We start from the raw sequence: 8,205 nt of genomic DNA, 5'->3' as shown, positions 1-8,205 counted from the left end.
AAAATAAGCAAAGGACAAAATTTGTTCAAAACCTTTTTTTATTACAAAGAAAACCCTCCAAAATAGGTACCAAGTATACTATAGAAAATTGGTTCAACGGGGTAAAAACTTAATTAAAACATCTTGATATATTTAAAATAATAAAGGATAAATTGAAGCCAAATTTCTTAACCCAGATATTTTTTTCAAATTTGCTTGCACAATAAGGTACTAATAGAAGTTAGCTCTTAAGCCATGGAAATCTTAGGAATTCATCACATAGCAAATATAATTTCATTGTGAAAGTGCACTTTGGTAGAAGTGAAACATCAGTAGACATTATTTACAACTTAAGTACCAAAATATTATGAAAACAAACAAAATAATTACACAATATAATTTTCAGTCCAGCTTTGATCCAAAGAAAATAAGAATATTGCATCACATCTACATTTTAAAAGCAACACAATTACCAGCAAGCTGAGGGAAGCACAAACTCGAATTCATTTGGACACCTAGAGTCAGTTTGAATTTGCAATGTGGTAGGCATGGGGAGCGACAAATACTGATTAACTGAGTTTCATCAGTTTACATTTCTGCCAGAAACAGTGTAAATCTGACAACTGATCTTCCAGTACATGAATTGGCAAGACGGAATCCTCTAAAGCCTGCACATAAGAGACTTGGAAAAAATCTTATTATAATAAGAAATTCTAAAGTGATAAAGTACAAAACAGAACTACCAAACTTCACATTTTGGTATTATCTTTTTAACTATTCAAAGTCTAACAAACCTTCAAAACAAAAGAATGTAAAGATTCCAAAACAAATACATTCACAACTAATGACACTGCTTTAATTAGCATGAGCACTATCATCCCTGCAAACTTAAAGATATTTTACTTCCAAATTGTATTGTACATTCTTAATGTGCTACAGTTTATTTAGTTTATCCTGAGTCACTGAAAATAACCAATTTATCTCAGTCCAACAATTCAACTGGCTTCTGAAGAGTTAAAACATGAAGCGTTTTTGTTTTCTTTTTTCTCCTCAAAATTGATTAAACACAATGACTATTTGATTTAGAAAGACACACACCCCCCTTAAGGCAAAAGAAAAGCTGCCATTTTCCTTTGACATTACATGCATCAGAATCTAAAAGACTGCCTTTAAAATTATTTTAAAAACACACCTGATAAAATCACAAGTTTTGCACTACAGGTGAAGCTTTACTTCACATTTTACTTAACTTTGTTTTTTCAAGTTTGTTTCTTGTTAAAATAAATACCTTATGGTAATATTTAGCATTTTCAAATTAAATTATCACTAATGGCTATAGTAAATAAATGATGCACAACAGAAAGAAAACAGCAGGTAAAACTTCTATCAGCACAGGATGCAACCTCAGTTTTCTCACACAAAGAATGAGATTTTTTCATAGGTGGCACCAGCACCCACTGAAGTACAGGACAAAGTCTCCCATAAATCTCCCATAAATTTCAATAGGAGCTGAGTTTGGGGCATTTGACATGGAATGTCTCTATGTGATTTGTTAGAAGAAATTTTTATATGAAAAGAAGGCTTAATGTTTAGCACAATTCAGACAAAGTTGTTTTATGCATTTATCAGATGGTTTTTTATTTTATTCCAGATTTCCAGCAAATCTGTTTTAAAAACCTGTCAGCAAGATGTTCCATGACACAGTGGCATCTTTTTCTAAAGACTATTTTAAAAGATCACCTTTCCCTGGAAGTTAAGAATACAATGAAAACAAACTTTAATTTCAGAAGTAATTACATGACCAGTGGTAAATGCAGTGAACCACAACTGCCTGCTCTTACTTTAAGGAAGGCAAAATGTTTTTTTAAAGTATCCATCGATATTTGGATTTGGTACTTGAGAACTTTGTGTAATTAAGAGACAGATACAGAACTTTCTTTTAACCAGTGCTGAAAACTGACTAACTGCAGAACTCTGCTTACATCTACATGATGTGAAATGGAACAGTGATTGGTATACTGTCCTGGGTTTAGCAGTAGCAGTCAATTTTTCTCCTTCTTAGTAGCTGGTGCAGCATTGTGTTTTGACTTTCATCCTGGGAACAGAGCTGAAAGCACCGATGTTTTTAGTTGTTGCTAAGTAATGTTTGACCAAGGACTTTGTGAGTCTCATGCTCTGCCAGGGAGGAGGGGAAGCTGGGAGGAAGCAGAGACAGGACACCTGACCCAAGCTAGCCAAAGAGGTATTCCATACCACATCACATCATGCCTGGGGAGGTAACTGGGAGTGATCCGGAAGGGCACTCGCTCTCTTCTGGGTCAGGCTCATTTCGGTGGGTGGCATTGTATTCTCTTCACTTGTTATTTCGTTATTATCGTTGGTGGTAGCAGTAGTGCTTTGCGTTATACCTTAGTTACTGGACTGTTTTTATCTCAACCCTGTGGGAGTTACATTCTTTTGATTCTCCGCCCTCCAGGAGCGGGGGGGGGGGGGGGGGGAAGAAAAGAAAGGGGGGGGGGGGGGTGTAGAAACTGCATGGCTGACTGGGTTTAAACCATGGCATTTACTGAAATAGATCCCGAGCCCCTCAGCTGCTAATATTGCTTAAAAAGTGCTCCAAATAAGTAATTATGCAGATTTAAGGAAAAAATGCTTTTGTGTTCACATAGAGACAGATGTTTGAAAAGGCACAGTTTACAAGTCTCTGTACAAGTTGTGAAACGTTGCATACTGAGCTTAGGTAAAGATCTCAATTTGTCATTCATATACTTAGGGGCCTCCACTGGTCTTATGTTCTTGATGTATCTATCATTAAGGCCAGCAGAATAATATAAGTGTCTGTGCTCTAACTGCACTGCAAGATAGTTATCATACTTTCAGTAGCAGCATCTTTGGTATATCAGCCTTGCACATAAGTAGCTATCACGTAGTATGGAAGACTGGGTGTTTCAGCAGCTCCCTTGATGGGGGTCTGTGCTGAGGTTGAGGTTCTAAACACCAAAGAGTCACATCTCTCAAACCAGGAGAGAAATGTGAATGGATAGATGGAGCAGTAGCTGCACTAGCAATCTGAACAAAGGGAAAGTAACTTTCTTAGAATTAGAAGTCAGTGAAGGCCAAAGCCTTCAACAAGCTAATAATTTTCAGCTGACTAATTATGAGCTTTTATCCACTTAGAATATTCCCTAATGGAGTTTAAGAATTAAATTACTGCTTCCATTTTACAAAAAGGGTCTTAAGCTCCCGTTATGCTACTTTCCTCAATAACATATGTTCTATTACTTTTCACAGTCTGCCTCTCTCCTTGTACTGTTTTCTAAATTTTCCTCTTGCGGCAAGATTCTGCAGTAACCATCTGCAAAGCAGGCCGTAAAAGCTTTTATGTGACATGGGCATTCTTTAGTCTAATACTTGCCATCACTGTTAATTGGCATAGTGTAGGCAAACACTGAGATATATTAAGCTGAGTGATGTTACGTTATGATATGTTAAGCTGGGTATGCTCTCTTGCATTGTCTTTACTGTATTTCTGCTGCCACCCCAAAGGGCAATCTTTCTCAGACAGAAGCAGACCACTCTTGACCAAATTTATTTTGATCTTCTCTAGATCAAGCTAAGATTGAGAACACTAGGGTGACACCACCAGTTTCACAGGCACAGAACCAAGTTAATTACATCTCTCATATATGATTTGTAATTAATTAGAACATATTTGAATACTGGTGTGCTAGTTTTGTTTTGTGGAAACACTTTCTTCACTCATGCTAATCACTTTCTTCAACTGTGGCAGTATTTTCTTTATTCATGCCTACAGTTCAATTATATTTTTAGAATTAAATATACCTAATTGATTTTAGTAAGAAACATGAATGACAAAATATATGACCTAGAAGGTCAGAAGGAATAATATTCATATATAGCATGGCATAATGGTAAATATCTTTCAGCAAAATCAGAACATGGAACATCAGGTTTTTACAAAAGGACATTCCCCACTATGAAATATGCATACACAACCATTATATGGTAGAAAAACATCTTTTTCTTTTTTACAGGATTGTAAGGAAAGAGCTCAAACTCCAATTTTTGCCTGGAGTCAAGATCAACTCTATTCCTAAATATTATCTTTTTAAGCCTGTTACATTACATATTTATATTTTACACCAGAGCTTTTTCTGCATATTATATTGTGTTGGTAGCCTTTTTTTTTGTTTAAATGAGCAAGTATAATTATGTTGGCATCAATAGTCATTTTTGTACTAACAGCACCAGTATAAAGAAGAGCCATTGCAACAAACCCTACCACTTGTATACTTTTCTAAAATTCACATTGCTGTATATCAAATTAGTCAGTGTCTTCTGTAGCATATTTGTAGAAACAAATTACCTCACCTTAAATATCAGAGCAAGATGATTGGAGTGTTTCTCTGCATTCCAGGGAGGTTTAGCACAAGCCATTTTTATAACAACGCAGCCAACACTCCACACATCACAGCTCCTGCCAAATTGCTGACCTCTCAGAACCTGGACAGATCAAAGCTCAGATTATCCACTTATGGCATGAGATTTATACAGCTGTAGAGAGCTAGTAAGTAAAATTCCTGATCAAGGGGCAAATTATCTTGCAATAGATAGCTTTTGACCAAACAGTCATTTGATCTTTAATAGCAATACTTATCACGTAGCTTGCAACAAGCTACTTAGAACAACTTTGACAGCAAGAAAGAAATGTCATTATCACCATGTTGGAATAGTTCCTAAATTTTAGAACAAGTACATTTAAACCACATTTCTATTATTTGGCTGTATGAATCAGCTTAAAGAGTACAAACAAACTTTTCGAAGTAATTTCCAAAACTGGTTCCTTACCTCCGGTGCCATAAATGCAATAGTTCCCAACAACTGCCCCTGAAACTCCCCAGCACCAGCTCCTTTTGATGCCAACCTGGCTGCAGCTCGAAAATCAGCAATTCTTAATCTATGACCTGTGCAATCAATTAGCAAATTTGCACCTATCAACAGCATAATAAAAATACTGCTATTTGGCTTTTTTTTAAAGGCAAAAGGATGAACACTGTTCCGCTCTCTGTTTCAAAGATATAAATAGTCTGATGGTCCTCACCCACAATATCAAGGAGATCTAAAAGCCATGGACAAAGTCTAATATTGTCACTTTTCTGTTATGCCTGAATGACATTGCACACAGCTGGAGGCTGCTTGAGAGATTTAGAGAAACAATTAAACATCAAAAGTAGGGAAAACAGTATTCTGGAACAATACCCAGAGATGGAAACAAAATGGTGTCGTGGTTTAAGCACAGGTGGCAACCCAGAATCACACAGCCACTCGCACACTCCTCCCCCTTCTTCCCCCTGCACCCAGAGGGATGGGGAGGAGAATCAAAAGAATGTATCTATCTCCCATGGGTTGACATAAGAACAGTCCAGTAACTAAGGTATAACACAAAACCACTACTGCTACCACCAATAACAATAATGATAAAGGAAATAACAAGGGAAGGGAAGACAACCACTCGCCACCAAGCACCGACCGATACCCAGCCAGACACGAGCAGTGATCTAGTCCTTCTGGGTAACTGCCCCCAGTTTATTTACTGGGCATGACGTGCTGTGGTATGGAATACCTTTTTGGCTAGTTTGGTTCAGGTGTCCTGTCTCTGCTTCCTGCTGGCTTCCCCTCCTCCCTGGCAGAGCATGAGACTCACAAAGTCCTTGATTGGAGTAAATATTTCTGAGCAACAACTAAAAACATTGGTGTTACCAGCATTGTTCCCAGGCTGAAAGTCAAAACCACAGCACTGCACCAGCTATTAAAAAGGAGAAAAATGACCGCTACTGCTTAACCCAGGACAAATGGTGATCTAAAATCCTGGATGTGTTCATTGCATTCAGTTCCCTGGGAAATTTAAACTTATTTCATCCGTAAACAACTTTGAGTTGTCTTGAGGAGAATTACAGAGTAATTGAAAGTTTCCCTTGTAGGATGAGTTTGAACTTGGTCAGAATATGCAGAGCAACCTTAATTCTATGGGGAACTAACTTTGAGCAAGACTCTTGTTAGCGGCGAGGAGAAGCAAGACACGCCAACCCAATATGGGTGATAAGCAAACTTCTACTTTATTTGTGGCGCACTTCGCTTATATCCGCGTGGTGTTTAGCCACGCCTCCTAGTCACAACAGTATTGGTTACTTCTACACAGCTTCCTTCACATTCTCCTCCCACATCCGGTATCAGGTTACCTGTAAGGCCTACACCTTGCTTTGCTCGCACAAGGCCTCTAAGGATCCATGGCCTTGCTCTTGGAGCCATTCTGCAACAGACTCTCTGTAATTTTAGCTCTTTGAGGAACTAGACTCCAGCAAAACTCTGTAGGAACTGAGAAGTGAGGAGAAGGTCAAAAGGAAAAAGGCAGACTAACCAATTAAAAGCTCGTCTTGTGTGCATGTACAGCAGCAACTAACTAATCACATTGTAGCTCTGAGCGTGTGGACATAATGTAAAATGTATATAATCTTTGTAATCTGAAGTAAAAGGGTCTTCAACTTGCAATAGGAGTCCGTGCCTTAAATCCCCTCAAATGGTGACCCCAACGTGATCGCGGAACGAAAGGTGCAGTTCGTGGAAGAGGGCTGCCTACTCTGGAGAGGACTGTCTCAGCTGAACGATCATCTTGCCGGGTGGACCAAGCAGACCAAAATCCCAGGTAGCTTCACATACTTCAGAGAAAAATTCAGGTGAGCAGCCAGGAGACAGGAGGGAAAGAGAGAGGATGGGTTCTAAGACCTTTTTTTTTTGTTGGTATGGTAGTATTCCTGTTGATGAGCTTTGTGAAGACACCTCCCAGTGTCTCAATCCCCAAGGAGAGGGGAGTTACATCCAGCAGTAGCACATCAGTAACATCACCAGCTAACACACCACCTTGAATAGCTTCACCAATAGCAACAGCTTCATCAGGATTAACAGCTTTGCTAGGAGCACGGCCAAACAGATCCTGTACAGTCTGCTGCACCTTTGGCATTCTGGTCATGCCACCAACAAGGATGACTTCACCGATGTCACTCTTGCTGACTTCAGCATCCTGTATGGCTTTCTGGCCGTCCTTTTGATCAGATCAGCTACAATGCCCTCAAACTGCGAGCGACTCAGCTTCATGTTCAAGTGCTTTGGTCCAGAGTCATCCATAGTAAGGTATGGCAAGTTGATGTCAGTCTGCACAGATGATGAAAGCTCACACTTGGCTTTCTCCGATGCTTCCCCTCACCCTCTGAAGGGCCATGTTGTCTTTAGTCAGGTCAACACCCATCTCTCTCTTGAACTCTTTAACAATATACTGGATCAAAGCCTGGTCAAAATCTTCTCCACCTAAGAAAGTGTCACCATTGGTGGACTTCACCTCGAAGACTCCCTTCTGGATTTCCAAAATGGAGATATCGAAAGTGCCACCACCCAAATCGTAGACTGCTGTAACTTTGTCTTCAGACTTGTCCAAACCATAGGCAAGTGCAGCTGCTGTTGGCTCATTAATCACCCTCAAAACATTCAAGCCAGCCATCTGCCCAGCATCTTTTGTAGCCTGTCTCTGAGAATCATTGAAGTAAGCAGGGACTGTGATCACAGTGTTCTTTGCTGCATGCCCCAGGTAATTTTCTGCAGTTTCCTTCATCTTCATTAGTACGAAGGCACCAATCTGGCTTGTAGAATAGAGTTTCCCATGAGCCTCTACCCAGGCATCACCATTGAGGCACGGACAATTTTAAATGGAACATATTTAATATCATTCTTCACTTCAGAGTCATCATAGCGCCGTCCGATGAGACGCTTGGTGGCGTAGAAGGTGTTGTGGGGGTTAGTTACCGCCTGCCGCTTTGCTGGCATCCCAACCAAGCGCTCGCCATCACCTGTGAATGCAACAACTGAAGGGTTGTCCTGGCACCTTCAGAGTTTTCCAGCACTTTCGCTTGCTTTCCTTCCAGAACTGCCACGCAGGAGGTGGTTGTGCCCAAATCAATTCCAATAACAGCACCTTTAATTGCTTCTGAGGCATATTTTCTGCTGGATGCTGCTCTGAGAACATTTTGACTGAGCCCATTCCAGAAAGTCTGTGCCACGCTGGGCGCAGTCATTCAGTCAGCTGATCGGAGCTAGCCTAGCTAGAGCCGCAGCCGGCAAGCTTCAGCGACCGCGAGGGTCAACGGAGATTAGGAA

The 8,205-nt window shown here is 40.0% G+C and overlaps 1 pseudogene; it reads right to left on the bottom strand.

The window, feature by feature from the left end:
• Window positions 1-6,730: 6,730 nt before the first annotated feature.
• On the bottom strand, window positions 6,731-8,123 carry LOC130600339 (stress-70 protein, mitochondrial-like; annotated as a pseudogene).
• Between the last annotated feature and the right edge of the window lie 82 nt (window positions 8,124-8,205).

The sequence above is a fragment of the Pezoporus wallicus genome, unplaced genomic scaffold (assembly GCF_028554395.1).
Source record: "Pezoporus wallicus isolate ANWC-B61680 ecotype Strahan unplaced genomic scaffold, APGP_CSIRO_Pwel_v1 contig_4450, whole genome shotgun sequence".
In the NCBI taxonomy this organism is placed as follows: domain Eukaryota; kingdom Metazoa; phylum Chordata; class Aves; order Psittaciformes; family Psittacidae; genus Pezoporus; species Pezoporus wallicus.
Note: the sequence above shows the minus strand (reverse complement) of the source record. Positions and strands in the feature narration are given on the sequence as shown.